The sequence below is a fragment of the Onychomys torridus genome, chromosome 11 (assembly GCF_903995425.1).
Source record: "Onychomys torridus chromosome 11, mOncTor1.1, whole genome shotgun sequence".
Lineage (NCBI taxonomy): Eukaryota > Metazoa > Chordata > Mammalia > Rodentia > Cricetidae > Onychomys > Onychomys torridus.
The window spans coordinates 38,406,092-38,423,904 of NC_050453.1; the positions used below are offsets into that span (position 1 = coordinate 38,406,092).

The window sequence follows — 17,813 nt, forward strand, 5'->3', positions numbered from 1 at the left end:
CACACATATGTACATGCATGTGAAGACCTGAGGCTGGTGATTGGAATCACCCTCAATTGTTTTTTTCACATTATTCATTGAGAAAGCATCTCCCATCACACACCTGTAAGGCTAGTCTTGCTCTCACTAGGCCTTGGAATTGGGATTTTTGTAAGATGTACCCAGTGATTTGAGGATCGGGAGTGTGCTGCTTCCACGCGAGTCTAAAGTTCATAGTGTGGTCACATTTACTCGGCTCTGAACCAGTGTGCTGGCTCAGGCTTGTAATACTGATTCTCAGTTTCCTCTGGGGGTCTCCTGCTTCTGTCTCCAAGGCTGGGGTTACAGGCAGGTGGCCACACTCACCAGACCTTTGCATGAGATTCTGGGAGCACTGGTCCTTATACTTCCACAGCAAGTATTTAACCTCTGAGCCATCTCCCTAGACTGGTCTGTTGCTTTTCTAACCCACGTGGAAACAGGTCCAAGGGTAGCTCTCTTCATCTATTCCCACACCCCCAAATTCACTCAAAGAATTTTTTTGATTTGAAAATTTTGCTCAAGATTTGGGAGAAGATTTCATGGAGGATGTGTGCCACCTCATCCTCTGTATGTCTGTGCCCGCTGTTACCTGCTCTCCAGCTTTGCATCTCACAGCCTGGTAGCAACAAAATCTCCTCTTATTTTGCAGAGAACAACTTTTTGGACTGGAGAGATAGCTCAGTAGTTTTGTGTGTGTGTGTGTGTGTGTGTGTGTGTGTGTGTGTGTGTGTATGTATGTGGTGTGTGTGTGGTGTGTGTGTGTGTGTATGTATGTGGTGTGTGTGTGGTGTGTGTGTGGTGTGTGTGTGGTGTGTGTGTTGTGGTGTGTGTGTGGGTGTGTGGGTGTGGTTTTTGTTTGTTTGGTTTGGTTTTTCAAGATAGAGTTTCTCTGTGTAGCCCTGGCTGTCCTGTCCTGGATCTCACTCTGTAGACCAGGCTGGCCTCAAACTTACAGAGATCTGCCTGCCTCTGCTTCCCAGGTGCTGGGATCAAAGGGATGTGCCGCCACCACCACCGGGCTGGATGCCTCCACTTTATAGGCAACATTTGGGTCCATTCTGAGTGCAGTGCAGAAGCAGGGTGAATAGCTGTCATCAAGTAGACACCACTCATTAGGCGCAGGCTGGTAAATAATCATCCCAAAGTAAAACACTTCCACCTCTTAAATGTATCAGAGTAGATGGGGAACAAATGAGCTCACAGGCATATTAAACCCTATCAGGAGGACCATGCCCAAGCGCTTACAGGACACACCAGACCCCCTCAGCAGGGCTCCATACAGAGAAGAACACAACAATGGCAGCTGCCCCACTGACCTGTCATGTGACCGCAGTGTGCATGGCATAGGACTGACAGCAGAGAATTCCTAATTTTCTGCAGGCCTTCTGCTCAGTTCAGCACCACTGGCACAGACTACTCAAACAGCCACTCGTCCATCTGTCTGTCTGTCCACCCGTCTGCACCATATCTGTATCTCATCCCTATTGCTTCCAGAGTCCTGGACCCCACCTCAGCACCTCAGCTCAACCCTGTAGTGGTTTGAGCCTGGAAGCTTCTCCAGTGGGATTGGTTAAGAGCTCATCTAACCACTGCAGCAACGATTTCCAGCTGTGGCAGCCCTCTGCTTCAGCCTCCAAGGAGGCTTCTTTGAACTCTCTGAGCTCAGCAGTGACCTCTTTATTGTTGCCATTCTGTGTGTGTATGTGCGCGTGTGTGTGCGTGCGTGTGCGTACACACTGATTATATTAATATTGTGTGATATGTAATGTGTAATCTGAGAGTTGATATTAGCAATTAAGATCGGAATAGAAGAACCTGCTTGCCAGTGGCCAGCTAACAAAGGAAACAGACTACTTGGCCAATTTCAGCCAACAAAGCTGGCACAGCTTGTAGTTTCTTATGTCTCAGTAAAATGACATTGTAGAAAGACAAATGTGTGCCATCCATGTTTCTGGCATAGCCTGCTCATGGCAGTCACCCCTTGCCCATCCCACTGTGAGAACAATTGGCACACTCACTGGCTCACCAAGCTAGACCTAGATGGGATCAATCCTTTGTTCTGTTACCGTGGCCCTGTCTGGGGTGCATAGAGGTTTGTCCAGGTTTTTCCAAGAAAAATAATTCAATGCCCTGATTTTAAAGAGGTAAGTCTGTGCATCTCTTGTTTACTAGCAAAACCCAGACTGATAGATCCTGTAATCAAGTATATCAATATTTCACAGTAAAATCATTAATATTAACATCAAGTAAGATAAAGATGTATGAGGCCTTGCTGTGGTTTCATTTTGCTTCCTAATCAGTGCGGCTCAGGGATTGTACTTGAATAGTGCATCTTTTTACAACTTTGACTTTCAGAGATTTTTGAAAGTTAAATTGTAGATAAAAGACTGTGAGCCTGCAAGGGAGAAGCCAGGGAGTTGGGTTTTTTAATCTGGCTCCCCTCTAGAGAAAGACTTGGTCTTAATCACCGGTTGTACAGTACTTGACATCTTTAGAGAGGAAAAGTTGAATCCTAGTTCTGATATCATGTGGTTTGACGGCCAGAAGGCAGAGCTGGGTAAATGCAAGAAAATAAATTACACCACACACACACACACACACACACACACACACACACACACACACACACACACTTTTCTTTATATCTGCCTGGGTCTGTCCAGGCTGTTGTAACAATATCACAGACTCAAGGGCTTATAAACAACAGAAACTCCCTTCCCACTGTTCTGTAGGCTAGGAACTCCTCAGTGGAGACACTGGAAGACTGTGTCCAGGGAGTCTGCTTTCTGGATCATAGAGGATGCCTTCTTTCTGTGTCTTCACTGGGAAGAAGGGTGAATGAACTCCCTGGGGACTCCATTATAAAGGTACTAATCCTGTTAGGAAGTGCCACCCTTAGGAAGCCCCTGCTCCTGATAGAGCCTCTTTAAGGTTGATTGTGACCTTTTACTGGGGGAAAGGGCATGAGCATTCAGCCCATGGCAATATTTCAGAATGCTTCCACAGATGCACCGTCTCAAATGAAAAGCTCTGCCCTCCCAATGCGCTTATAACATCAAACTATCTTGAAACAAACAAAAAAGATCTCAGTGGCTAACAGCATTTACTATCCAAAGGTGAGGACCTGAGTTTGGATAGGCAGCACCACAAACATAAAAAGCCCAGGCAGAGATGCACCTACCTGCATCTCCAGCATTTGTGGGCCAGTGAGAGGGCATTCATACAACACTAAGTGCACATATCAGAAAAATCTACAATTAGAAATTTAAGCATCTGTATAAAAGACTCAGAGAAGGTGAAACAAAATCAGCCCGAAGGAAGAAGGAAGAAAGGACAGGGCCTGGAGATGCAGGTCAGTTGGCCAAGAGCTTATCCAGCATGCATGGTCCCCAGACTCCAACATGGCCCCAGGTAGAGGCCTAGACCCCTGTTAGTCACATGGCTTTTGATAGTAAAAGGAGCCATGGACCTCAACACAGATCCTGGCTATGGCAGGGCCACTGACCCTGACATGGCTCTCGACATCAGCTTGGGCCCAGACAACACTATGGCCGTGGGTGGCAGCTCAGGCTACTCAGGTCCACATTGCCCCAACAGCAGCACATCCCTTGGACCCCAACATGGCCACAGGCGGTGACCCAGAAGTCAGGCATCATCTTGAATTTGCAATTTTCAAACATCCTGAAAAGGAGCATCCAGGCCCAGACAATTCTGCAGAAAAATTCTACCAGACATTTAAAGAATTAAATATCATATCTCTTCCAGAAATCAGTAGAGGAAGACATAAATCCCAATTCATTATAAGGAAGCAAGCTTTACCCACATACCAAAATAAAAGGCAGTAAAAGACACACATATACAATTACAGAACTAAATTGATTTTTAAAAATAGCTTAGCAAATTATCATCAGATAAAATGTAGTAAGACTTCAAGCTGGAGATAAAGCTCAGACTGCTAGCCTAGCTTTTGTGAAGCCCAGAGTCTCATCCTCAGGACCACATAAACCAGGTAAGGCAGCAGATTCCTGTAATCCCAGTACTCAAGAGGTAGAGGCAGAAGGATCATAAATTCAAAGCTCTCATCTATGCATCAAGTTTGAAGCCAGCTTGGGCTGCATGAAACTACATCTCAAAAACTAAAAAATAAAATAAGTGAATATAGAAAGACTCTAGTCCACAAATAAACCTTATTATTAACAACTAGAATATCTCCTGTATATAGAATAATCATAAAACTTGGCACAGTGGCACCCACATAGCCTATAATTGCACTTGAGAGACAGAAGCAGAGGTCAGGAGTTCAAGAGCAGCTTGGATTATATCAAGTCCTCTTTTAAAAATAAAGAAATAAAAATAATTATATCTGCACACACACACACACACACACACACACACACACACACACACACACATCAGGCATGGTGGTGCAGTCCTATAATCCTAGCGCTCAGGCTGAAGCATAAGGATTTCTATAAATTGGAGTCTAGCCTGGGCTACTTAGTGAGTACACACCTCCATAATAAGACCCTAGATTAAAAACACACTGGCGCACACCTTTAATCCCAGCACTCTGGAGGCAGAGCCAGGCAGATCTCTGTGAGTTTGAGGCCAGCCTGGTCTACAGAGTGAGATCCAGGACAGGCACCAAAAACTACACAGAGAAACCCTGTCTCCAAAAACCAAAAAAACCAAAAACTTTAATTCCAGCACTTGAGAGGCAGAGGCAGGAGGATTTTTTTTTTTTTTTTTTTTTTATGAGTTTGAGGCCAGTCTGGTCTACCAAGCAAGTTTCAGAATTGTTTAATTGTTCTATCATTGCAGACTGTTTGCAATTTGGGGCTACTACAAACGAAGTTGCCATAAACATTCACCGACTGGATTGTGCATGAACCCACTTTCCATATCTCCAGGATGGATGCCCAGCCATACCAGTGCTAGACGATGTGGTAGCTGGGTGCTTTATTTTAAGAGTCAGAAATTCTGTTTCCAAGAACAGCTACATCATTGTCCTCACTAGCAGTGTGGTTGATCTAGCCTCACCTTCTTCCATCATTTGATGAATGCTGATGAAACTATCACCCGAATCTAGGTAATACTCACACAATGCCCCAGAAAAAGTTCCCTTGTGCCTCTTCATCTTATGTGGGATTCTTAGATGTATCTTATGGTTGTTTGAATATTTAACACAGACTTACCTCAACAGAAATTTGTATGGGCAATATAGTATTGCTAACTATAGAGATTATGTTGTTGACTACTGATCTTGCATAATTGAAACTTTATACCTGGTTCTAGCAAGATGGCTCAGCAGTAAATAATGCTCTTGCAGAGGACCTGAGTTCAGTTCCTAGGACCCAGGACTGAAGCTTAGAACCATCTGTAACTCTAGTTCCAGTGTATCTGACAAGCTCTTCTGGCCTCTATTCACGTGGTGCACATAAACTCATACAGGAAAACACACACACACACACACACACACACACACACACACACACACAACACACACTTAAAAAATTTAATTAAAACCTCTGTACCCATTGGGCACTAGCACTCCATCTTCTAATCTTTCAGCTACTGGAAACTGTTCTAGTCACTGCTTGGTGAGTGGCTGTGTTGACTTCATGGCATTAGCTGGATCAGGCAGCTTGTATGGTTAATTTCACTTAGCATGATGTCCTCCTGGTTCATCCACCTTGTGCAAGGAACAGGATTTCCTTCTGCTGTGTACAGATCACATCCCTCTCTCCTCTCCTCTTCTCTTCTCTCCTCTCCTCTCCTCTGCTCTTCCTCCCCCCACCTTCTTGAAACAGGGTCTTAGATGTAGGCAGACTGGCATTGAACTTGAGATCTCTCTGCCTTACTGTCCCATGGGCTGAAGTTATAGGTGCACACCAGCTAATATATCATTTTTATCCATGCATCTGTTGGTAGGCATTTGGATTATTTTCATATCTAGGCTAAGATGGATAATGCTGAAATGAAGATGGGAGTGCAGCTATTTCTTCAAGATACTGATTTTAGTCTTTCACCCTCCTCCTCCTCCTCCTCTACCTCCCCCCTTTCTTTCTTTTTGTTGTTGTGGGGCCCCATCTTCTTCCTGGAGATTTCAGTTGATATTAGGCCTGGCCGTGATTTCCTGCAGAAAACTGATAAGAGACTCAAACACAAAGACATGTATATGCAGCTAATTGAAGTGGCTGGTGACCACTCATTAGAATAATACCTTCTAATATTTCTCTCAGAAACATGTGCTAGTTTACGATTTGTTTCTGAGGTTGGAGGGATGTTAATCTGAGTATTCCATTGTTGCAACAATTCTCGAACCCACAAGTTAATAGCTATGTTAGCCACATATGGTTTTAATTTTCCTCTCTGTCCTTCTGGACCTATACATTCAAGCCATCTTGCACTGTTTCACTTGAGATAATGTTCCAATTCCTAACAGTTGAATGTTTACCTCCTAAAGAGGCCAAGTTGGATACCAAAATTCTGGTGCAATTATGGTCACGTCAGCACCTGTATCTACCAGACCAGGCAACAAAACACCATTTATTTTTATTGTTAATTTTGGTCTTTGTTCGTTTATAGAAGTTTGCCAAAAATTTTTCTTTATGTTTTCTCCTGAATTTTCTGTTCTCTCTGTTTCATCATCCTGAGCAGCCTGGTTTATTCCAATAGGCATTTGGTTATTTAATTGCTCTGAGTAGGGTTTTCCTCTATGACTGCAGGAAAGGTCTGAACTGGATTCACAGTGGGGGCCTGCCTGAGGCCCCTCTGGGAGTTTCCCAAACACTGAAGCAAAGTATTACCTTGTCTTTCCCTTGTTGATCTATATTCATTGGTCCAGTGTTTTCCCTTACCACACCTTCTGCATACTCCAGAAGGAAGGGGCATTCTGTTGCCATTGTTCCTTGAAGAAACATTGTTTCTAGGAATGCCCTGTTTACAGTCCCTTTTCAAATGTCCTTGCTTTCCACATCCAAAACATCTGACATTCCTCAAACCTCTTGAAATTGCTTCTCCTACCCACATATTATCATGATCATGAGCCTCAACATTAACCGTGTCTCTAATCCAATCTTCCAAGGGTGCAGATCTTGCCTTTAATGGCCTGATTATTCTTTTGCATGCTGCATTTGCGTTCTCAAAAGCCAAAGATTTGATTATTATCTGGCTAGCTTCTGAATTCAGGACCATTCTCTTTACTGCTGAAGTCAGTCTTTGTAAGAAATCTGTGAAAGATTCTTTTGGGCTCTGTATAACCTTTGTAAATGACTCAGTTTTCTTTCCTGGTTCCTCAACTCTGTCTCATGCATTCAAGGATGTCATTTGACATAGAATTAGAGTTTGGATATCATATAAACATTGTTTTTGTATTGCAGCATATTGGCCTTCTCCAACAAGCTGATCCTGGAAGATTTGTATACCTTTATCCCTCCATTTTTTTTTTCTATGTTTTTAGCTTCCTCTTTGAACCACATTTGCCACTGCAGCTTTTGTCCAGGTTCCAGAACAGCATGTGCCATCTCTCGCCAGTCCTGTGGTATACTCCTATTATAAGTTAAATATAGGAGTTTAACATTTGCTTTACATATGGGGAATGCATGCCATAAGATACTATTGCCTCCTTAAACTTTTATAAATCTAACATTTCAACTGGAGTCCAAATATTTTGTGCATTCACTTGACCAGGTAGCTGCTGTACAGTTACTGGATAAATTAAGGGTGATTGTGTGAAAATAGGCTTTCTTTCTGTAACTTTATAATCTAATCCTGAAACAATTTCACTGTTAATTTCTTCTGTCTGAATATGAATTTCTCTATAATTCATTTTAACAGATTTAACAGGTTTTTCCAAAACTTTTATCCTGGCACTTAAATTGACTGTCTTTTTAAATAGTAAAATAAGGATAAAGAAAGTAATAATGTGCATAATTCCATCAACATTAATCTTCTCATATAGTTGTTCCATTTTCAGACTGCCTAAAATGTTATCAAACAAAGACCAATTTTGTTCCAATGTGCACATAAAACCCATTTCTTTTTAATGTGGAAAGAAAATGTTCCCTTTTAAATAGTTTTTTTCTTTAAAATATCTGATATCTTAATTGACTTACTAAGTCTGTTTAGAACAGTAGAAATCCGAGGGAATTTCAAAACAGCTACCTAGCATCCAAGGTGGGAATCCAGAGAGAGAGAGAGAGAGAGACAGACAGACAGACAGAGAGACAGAGAGACAGAGACAGAGACAGAGAGACAGAGAGAGCAAGAAAGCGTAACCACGTTCTGGCTAGAAGCTTAAATCTAGCCACGTGTTCCCACTTGAGCCCAGTTGAGCCTGGGCTCTGGGTTCTTTAAGCTCCGATCACATGCGTTGGCATTTTGGTGTAGCTGTTGCAATTATTACAGTCAAGTGCAGCCAACAAGTAGCTCGGGCAGGCCTGAGTTGTTCATAGCAGCGGCTTTAAGCAAGTAGCTCCAGCTGTGATAACCACTTGTAGCTAAGGCCGAGCTGGGCCCAGGCAGGGAGCCGGGCCCACCCAGGCGGGTAACTGGGCTGCTAACCCAAGCCAAGCAGTTTTTAATGAATTCTTGCCATGTGGGTGCCAAATGTAGATGAACAGTCTTATTAAATAAGAAACACAGAGCCAAATGCAGAGTTAATAGCCCAAGAGGTCAGAGCAATAGCTAAAAGCTAAAAACCCTTTCTTACCCTTCACTGCTGCTGCTGTCCTTCCTCTCTGCAAGAGATCTACTTCCTGTGTGTCTGTCCTTTTATTAACTTTCTATTCTGCCTTCTCATTGGTTGTAAACCCAACCACATGACCTCCTCATCACTGCCTGTCTATACAGACCTCCAGGTCTTCTATGGTTGGTATTGAGATTAAAGGGGTGTGTCTCCATGCTGGCTGTATCCTTGAACACACAGAGATCCACCTAGCTCTGTCTCCCAAGTGCTGGGATTAAAGGCATGTGCCACCATTGCCCAGCTTCTGCTATGGCTTGCTATTAGCTCTGACCCCCAGGCAACATTATTTATTAACATACAAATAAAATCACATTTCAGTACAAATAAAATATCAACATAGAGATGTATCACAAATAGACCAAACCCTAGACACACAGGAGAATATGACAAGGTCAGGATGGTGGCTACTTCAGGAGGAGGGCTTGGGAAGTGGACAGGTGTAGAAGAGGCTTTGGGTTCTGGCAATAACTCAGATGGGACTTACATAGATGTCTGGCTTACAGTGAGTCATTAACCAGTGTACAGACAACATCTTGTTTTTCTGTGTAAAGGTCTGTGTTACAAGATGCTCATATTTTGTTGTTTAACCTTCGCCAAGGAGATGAGAAAGGAATGAAGGTGTGAGATCTGATTGTGCCAATACGAGGTGATCCATGGAAATGTGGGCTTTATATTTACAACCCAGGAAGAGAAAGTAACATAGTCCTGAACAACGGAAGTTCCCTTGCAGTGACCAGGTGGAGGGGAAAGTTGGCCTTAGATGGTTATTTCTTTAAAATAACGAATTGAGAATAATGAAGTCATCTATCTTTTGATGAATCAGATCAGACTGGGAACCTATCACTTCTCATGTTCAGGATTTTATTTTTGTTTCTCAAATCTGTCTTTTCCTTGAACCACCCAGACTGCTTGGAGTGTGAAAAAGAAAACATAGTTGATGTAATGGGCAAGCTCCCTCACTGAGCTTATCCTAAGTGACCCGGTTTCTTCCTCCAAATCTCCAGACCAAACAGGACTGACGCAGAATCCTGAGAAAGGAATTCTGGCCTGAGATCCTTTGGCGAGGATAGTTTCCTTCATTCTCTTCCCGTACTGTTCTCTGAGCAGACCTTCCAACGACTATCATAATTTTCCTGTTTGGGATACAGTCCTCAGGTAACTCTCAGAGTCTTAAGTCATTGAGCAGGGCTGCTGAGGTGGCTTAGAGGGTAAACACTTGTCACTGACCACCCAAGTTCAAGTCCCGGGACTCATATAGTGTAAGGAAAGAACTGATTTCTGCGAGTTGTCCCCTGACCTTCACAGGAGGGCCATAGTACACACATCTACACAGACAAAAATAAATAAATGTTTTGTTTTGGTCTTAAGACGCCAGTTAAGAAATCCCTAGCACCTCTATGTTTCTCTTGTCCCTTTCCTGATAGTCTGACACCAGAGGGGTAGGCAAGCACACACTCTAACTCTGCCTCCTCCACAAGGACCTGGTACATCAAAGGCAGGGACCTCGGCGTCACTAGACTCCCAGACCTGGGAAGAGCAAAAAGGATGAGCGTTTGAGGTAGTTGTCCAGGCAGTCCCTCTTCAGTGGACAGCGACACACTCTGGCGCCTAAATTCTCTTCTAGACTTTCCATGCTGGACCCCATTTGCAGCCTGTCGAGTCCCCACTACTGAGTCATCTCTTGGATGCTGCGACTCCTGGAGTCTGCGTTGCTTGGGCTAAACAGCAGCTGAGCTAAGTGAGGGGGTTTTTTCTGGACAAACACGCCAGCGGACCCATTACATCCCCCTAAGTGCAATTCTCCTTGCTGGTTGGGGATTCTCCCAGGACTCCCGCCAGCGCCAATCAGGTCTCTCGGTACCTGCCCCCATCCCGGGCCACCTGGAGGAGCCTGGAGGTTCTGGGCTGGGTACCCGGCCAGCGCTCTCAAAACCGGGGCGGGCAGAGCAGCCTCACGTGGGCCGGCCAGGCCGCTGGCGCTGGGAGGAAGGCGCGCAGAGCCCGGGGCAGTGCCGCTCGGGAGCCACGGCGGAGCGGAGCAGCCTTGGCCTCGGGACCTACGAGGCAATCGCCCACGCAGAGGGAGCTGTGCGGTGCGGCCACACAGCAGGCGGATCGCGGGGCTCGGAGTGTGGATGTGCCCGGCGCCGGAGCGCTGTCGAGGGCGACTGAACACCCAGGTAAGCATGCCGCCGCGCCACCTTGCGCAGCGCACCGCGCCCTGACCCAGCTCCGCGTTCTTCGTCCTCCTGGCTCCGGCTGCGGTAGCTCAAAGAGGCGCAGACCGGCGGCTGCGAGCTGCTGGAGCCCCTCGCCTCCACCGGTCCCCGCCCGTTGGCCCCGCACCACTTTCCTGGGATCCTGCCTGCTTTCATGGCTGAACCTTGGTGCTGGCGACCCTCTGGGACCCTGGCGACCAGCTGCGGGCCAGGCGACACCGGGTGCTTCCAGGGATGTCCTAGGCATGGGAACCTAGCGTTCCGTGGGTGTGGGAGGGGATTCGGGGACTGGAGGGCGATGTCGTGGTCATGGGCAGTTGTCAGTCGGTGCGTCCAGGTTCCAGCAAGCTTGCTAGGGATTTTCCTGAAGTTTTACGAAATGAGGGCAGAGATGCTTTTGTGGCTTCATAGGGGCGGGGTGTGTGGGCGCGACAATCCAAGGGAGTTCGGGGACAGGCATCTTTGCCAGCGACTCTGGGTCCAGGGCAGCCAGAGGTTTCCCTGTTAAGAGATCTGGCTCCGTGGCAGGTCCATGGCCCGCTTGCTCCTGAGCCCCCAGGCCCACCTCCCGGCGCCCGCATCCCGGCCCCAGCTTCTGCTAGCGGCATCAAGGCTTGACCCAAATAGAGACCAGGGACGGAAGGACAAGAGCTTAGACTGAGTCTGCTGCCTGGTCCTGGCCACCCCGATCTCTGCTGGCACATGTTGGTGCTTCAGAAGACTCCCTAGAAGGGTGGTGTCCTCATAGGCAAAGAAGAAAGGCAGAAATGAGACCTACTATCAGCACCCTAGGGCTACTTTGATTTTGTTTGGCACGCGTGAGTGGGGTAGGGGTAATTGTTTTTGTTTGTTTTGGTTTTTGGGTCTCACCAGGACCTTCCTTTTCTCTGCACGCAGCTGTGGGGCCCTGGATGTTTACACTTCCTAACAAGTTTGATGTGAGAGCTGTCCAGCCAGCAGACTGAGACACATTCTCTGGGTTTTTCCAGTCTGTGAGGACAGCAGACCCTCTCCCAGTCCAGGACCGCGTTATTGGCCAGGTTGCAGAACAGGAACTGGGGTTCTCCCAAGCAGGCCTAGGGGCCGATTCCAGGGAGACAGCCATGTAACTGGCAGGGACTGATGTACGCAGTGGGGGATCTCTGCGTCCTGCCTGTGTCTGAGCCAGTCCCAGGAGAGACAATTCCAGACATAATAGGAGACAGGGCAAGGGACAATGACGGGAGACAAGATACCGGACGTTCACTTTGCTAAAGATTCCCTGGGGGTTTGCAGTCTTCAGAGGGAAGAGGCAGTCTCTTGTGGTACTAAGGAAGTTTTTGGAAGTCACAGACATTTTGATCCTGTCCCTATCAGACAGGCCACAGAGGTGAGCCACAGGAAAGAAAGAACAAAGGCACACTTCGATAACAGTTATAATTTCTCAACCTCCTCTTCCCGCTCCCAGGTAGGAGAGGCTCTAAGCTGGCATACAGTCACATGGGTATCCAGAGAGAACCCTGTGTGGTTTTCTGATGATTCAAATGTGTATTAGGCAAGTGAGCTGCAGCTCTCCTCCCAGCTCCCCACTCACTCCGGGAACATGTTCATAATTTCTACCAGCCTAGGGAGTGAAAGGAGGTGCTGTGTGCTTGAATGGAAAACTTCTGAGTCCTCTCAGGAGATGGTTATTGGCGCAAACAGAGACCCTAGCTGTGGGCATTCCCGTCAGAACTAGAGATCTGTCTTTGGTGACCTCCTCAGAAATAATATCCTGAAAAGGCAGACACCACAGAGTATGGAGCTGATGGAAGAGCTTGGCATTCTGTCAGAGGATTCTGTGTTATCTCTCACCTGCCCATCTGTAATTGAAAAGGAGCCCTGTCTTCTCTCTTTGTGTTCAGACATCTTATGGTAACAAAGAAAGCCAGCCCGGGGCAAACTGGCGTAGCCTTCACTCAGGCCCAGAGAAGAGTTTAGAGATCTACCTCAGGCTGTGGAAGAGGCTAAGGACTCAGAGGAGGAGCTGGGAACGGTCTGGCTGGCCACTTGAGGAAAAAAGCCATTTGATCCTGGTGAGGGAGTAAGAGTGTGCTTTGAGAAAAGTATCCAGGGGGTTAACCCTGAGCTGGTGATTATTAACTCCAAGGAAAGCTGCTACCATTTAAGTACCATTATTAAGTATCTTTCATGTGCCAGATCACAAGGCATTGCAAAAATCAATATTACCTCCATTTTTAATGTGAGGAGACTGAATTTGGAAGACGTAAAATTATTTGCAAAGATCATAATGCTAAGTGGCAGATCTGTGCCTGTAGCCTAATCCCTCAAATTCCTATATCTCCCACCCTGCCACAGGACCACACTTCTCAGAACCAACATTCTGCGATGCCCCAAATCCAGAACCATCATAAGAAAAGACTGTTGTTTACAGACAGATCCCATGAGACTCAGGGAAGGTGCTAGTCTAGAAGAGCCGGATGCTGGTCATTGGCTTCCATATGCACAGCACAGTAACATAGACAGCCCCTCCTTCAGTTAGCAACAGTGGAAAGATGCAGTCCTGGGCAGACAGGCTCTCTCCTATGTTGACGGCAGGGAAGTCAAGTGGTCCAACCTCTTTGAAAACATTTTGGAAATGCCCACCCTGATTAGAAGTTCCTGACCCATCTGTCCTGTTGATTCCGTTTTTAGGGACTCAACTTGCTGCGTGCTGTACTTGTGTGGACACAAAGACATGAGTCTATCATAGCATTATTTGAATTAGGAAAGGAAGGCTATGTATTCATCAAAAGGAAGCTTGTTGAATATTTCACCCTACTTCCAAACAGTCAAACACAGTCCTACTCATCTATAGGAAAAGAATTTGGAAGCTTCCTATATAACTGATGAGAATGTTTTCCAAGGTATGGGTTTAGGGGGCAAGATAAGAGACACAGAATGTATACTATGTTACAAAAGAGTAGGCTAAAGAGAGACACGAAGTCTAAAAGTATCTATTGACCCCAGGACTGATGGCACTGTAAACCCTTTGTGGCTTTCGAATTTTGAACCACATAAAGTTTCAACAACCCTCTTTCCCTGGCCTGCATTTACCGAGTTTCCTCAAATACATCTTCGGCTGAACAGTGTTGGTGATGCCTCCCACTTCCTTTATGGCGCTCAAGAGGATTCTTTTGGATTCAAGCCAAGGGACACAGGGTCACAATATCAGGGCCATCCAGAATTCCTTTGAAACACGCAGGGTTGTTCTTAGGAAGCCAGGAAGAAGAGATGTCTTCAGACAGGAGGCTGTCTTGAGGTGGGTAGACAAGGTATTCTCTGCTGGCTTTGAAAACAATCCAAATAAGCAGAATCACCTCTCAAAGTCTCGCTCTTATCACAGGATAGGGGAGTGCACAGCAATTCTTGGTAAAGAACCAGGAGGAATTCAGTGACATCAGCAGATATGTACGTCTGGTTCTGGGGGTTGTGTTTGGTAGGGGGGCGGGAGGCATCTTTGAAAAACCCCATGTCTTAGTCAGTGTTCTACTGCTGTTATTGCTAATAAAGAGACACCATGACCACAGCAACTCCTATAAAAGAAAACATTTAATTGGGACTGGCTTATAGGTTCAGAGGTTTAGTCCATTATCATCACCATGGGAAGCATGGCAGCACACAGGCAGACCTGGTGCTGGAGAGGGGGCTGAGAATTCTACATCCAGATTCACAGGCAGCAGAAAGAGTGAGCCACTGGGCCTAGCTTGGGCTTTTGGAACCTCAAAGCCCACCCACCAGTGACAGCAAGGCCACACCTCCCCTAACAAGGCCACACCTCCTAATCCTTTCAAATGGTGCCACTCCCTAAGCATTCAAATATGTGAGCCTTTGGGACCATTCTTATTCAAACCACCCCAACAGGCTTGAAAATTATTCTGGGATTGAACTGGCTAGACAGCTAAGCAGTTAGGAGCACTTGCTGCTCTTCTAGAGGACCAGAGTTTGGTCCCCAGCACCCATGTGCACCAGCATGCCTGTAACTCTACAGAAGGTGCCCTCTTCTGGTCTCTGGGCACCTGCACACATGTGACATATACTCACATTAATGAGCAATTTAAAATTAATAAGAAAATCATTCTGAAGTCTAGGGTTATATTGCCCTCAGAGTATTTGAGCAAGGGAGTTTTCACTGGGTTAAGTGGAGTCTCCTGAGATGCCCCATTGATTATTTTTCATCAGTGAAGATGCCAAGTTTACTTCCTTGCCCCTAAGAATCTCTGTCCCCCCGTGGTGTTGGTGTACACCTTTAATCCCAGCACGCAGGAGGCAGAGCCAGGCGGATCTCTGTGAGTTCGAGGCCAGCCTGGTTTACAGAGCGAGATCCAGGACAGGCACCAACACTACACAGAGAAACCCTGTCTCTCCCCTGGCAGCCCAGCCTGGAAGTGATGAAAGCAGAAAGGATGGTGGTGCCTATTAGCTACAGTCTTCCCCTTTGCAGGCAGGGCAGGCTATCGAATAACAGAAAGACTCTGCCAGCCACAAGCAGGGTTCTCCAGTTTTCACTAGGAGCTTTCCAGGTCCCAGCCCCTCTGGGAAGCTCTCTGCTTACCCCGTGTCATTTGCCCTCTTGAACCTGAACGTGTGAGAGCTCAGACTCCTCCCCATGAAGCCACAAGTCTTGCTCCTGCCCCTTCACAGGCTCTTGTTCTCTGTACAGGAGCTTGCAAGCCAGGTACGCCAGCACCAGCTGGGCACACACAGCTTGGATTATAACCAGATGAGGCTGGGAGTCCTGTGCTTTGATGGTTGGAATCACTGTGATAGGTGTAAGTTTGTACACATCAAGGGCAGGGACAAAACTATCTTCTTAGTTAGATTCCCATCTCTCTTCTACCTCTGTGTATATATAAAGGATGGGACTGAGACAGCCTGTGATGTCCCCCGGGGAATGGTGATTGTCATTGCTTTGGTCCAGATACTAGTGGTATGGAAATCTGTGTCTGTACCAAAGAGAAAGGTCAGCAGGGGTATACCTTGAGCCTCAGGTCTGGGCTGGGAGTCTGTCCGATGTTTAGAAGAAACAGCCCAAGACCTCTAAGAACCTTGCTCTCAGGTAGCTCATTGGTGAGGACTCACTGCTGACTTCCATTCCACTTCAGAAAGAAATAGCTTGAGGTTTTCCCCCAAACAAATTCTGGAGCACACAAGGCAATAGCTTTTTTGATGTCCTGTGGTTGCCTACAGAGGTGGGAGCAAGAAGCTGGCCTGGGCTCTTAGCCAAGGCCACTAGAACCTAGCCATCAAGGAGAAAACCCACTACTTTTAAAAAGTAGAAAAAGATGCTTACTTAGCATCCTGGTAATGAATAGTCAGTCAACTCACTTGAATTCGGAAAACACATGTTGCTCAAGGTACTGAGAAATCAGAGCCAAGCAAGGCATGGTTCTTGCAGAATGTTATTTTAAGTGTGTTACTTTTGTTTATGTTGCATTTGTTTGACTCTGTGAAGCTGTGTTACTGTGCCTGTCTGAAACACCTAATGGTCTAATAAAGAGTGAATGGCCAATAGCAAGGCAGGAGAAAGGATGGGTGGGGCTGGCAGGCAGAGAGAAAGGATAAATAGAAGGAGGACTCTGGAGGAGGGAGATCAAGGAATGAGAGAGGAAGGAGGAAGACATCAGGGGCCAGACACCCAGCTACACTGCAAGCCACGGAGTAGGGGTAAGATGTATAGAAGTAACAGAACAGGAAAAGCCCAGAGGCAATAGATGGGATAAGTTAAAGTAAAGGAAAGCTGGCAAGAAACAAGCCAAGTTAAGGCCAAGTATTCATAATTAAGAATAAGCCTCCTGTGTGTGATTTATTTGGGAGCTAGGTGGTGGGCCCCCCAAAAGAGCCAAAAAAACAACAAACAACACATGGTCTCTAGGTTCTAGATACCTGCAAGGCAGTATGGGAAAGGACTGTTCACATCAGCAGCAGAAATGCTAAGTAGAGAAACTGGTGACATGCTGTCAGGGGCACAAACACTAAAGTGGATCAGAGGCTGGCCAACTGACTCTGATGGACTGTTAAGGTCCCTTGGAAGTGACCCTTGAACTAGACCTAGGTGATAGAGTAATTTTGATTGACAAGCTCAGGAGAAAGGGCAGAACCAAGAGAGTAGCTTGGGCAAGGCACAGGGTTACAATATGAAGTAAAGAAACATTAATAGAACCTCATTATTTACCTAGCTTCTGCCGTGGGCATAACACACGGCCTGTTTCTTTCCTTTCTTCCCTTTTTATCTCCTTCTTCCTCTCCTCTTTTATCCCCTTCCTTTCTTTCTCTTCCTCCTTTCCTCTCTTCCTCTCTTTTCCTTCTTTCCATTGGTCTCAAGGCTTCTCATATCCTAGTAAAGCACTCCACTACCAAGCTAATCTGCAGCTTATGGCATTTAAAAATGTTTATAGAATGAAACTGTTTATATCCCCATAAATCATTCACTATATACACACATATTTGGGATGTGTGCATTAAAAGCAATGTCTTAGCTAGGCGGTGGTGGTGCACACCTTTCATCCCGGCACTCGGGAGGCAGAGGCAGAGGCAAGTGGATCTCTGTGAGTTTGAGGCCAACCTGGTCTACAGAGTGAGTGCCAGGACAGCCAGGACTACACAGAAAAGCCCTGTCTCAAAAAACAAAAACCAAACAAACAAAAAGTAATCTCTTGGTAATGGCTTACAGATATTAGAAGTGAAATGCCCCGACTTGTTAGACTATCATAATTTATATCAAATCAACTTTACTTGAAAGGAAAAAGCAGATGGTATTTTATATACCATATGGTGAAGACCATCATTTCTGTTGTCCCAAATTT

At 46.0% G+C, this 17,813-nt stretch overlaps 1 protein-coding gene across 2 annotated transcripts in view; it reads left to right on the top strand.

Annotated features, from left to right (window-relative positions):
• Positions 1-10,474: 10,474 nt before the first annotated feature.
• Positions 10,475-17,813, top strand: part of Fam163a (family with sequence similarity 163 member A) — a 79,064-nt gene continuing 71,725 nt past the window's right edge. For both annotated transcript variants that reach the window (XM_036202842.1, XM_036202843.1), the window contains exon 1: positions 10,475-10,950. The gene's annotated coding sequence lies outside the window, so the exon portion shown is untranslated. The remainder of the gene's footprint in view (positions 10,951-17,813) is intronic.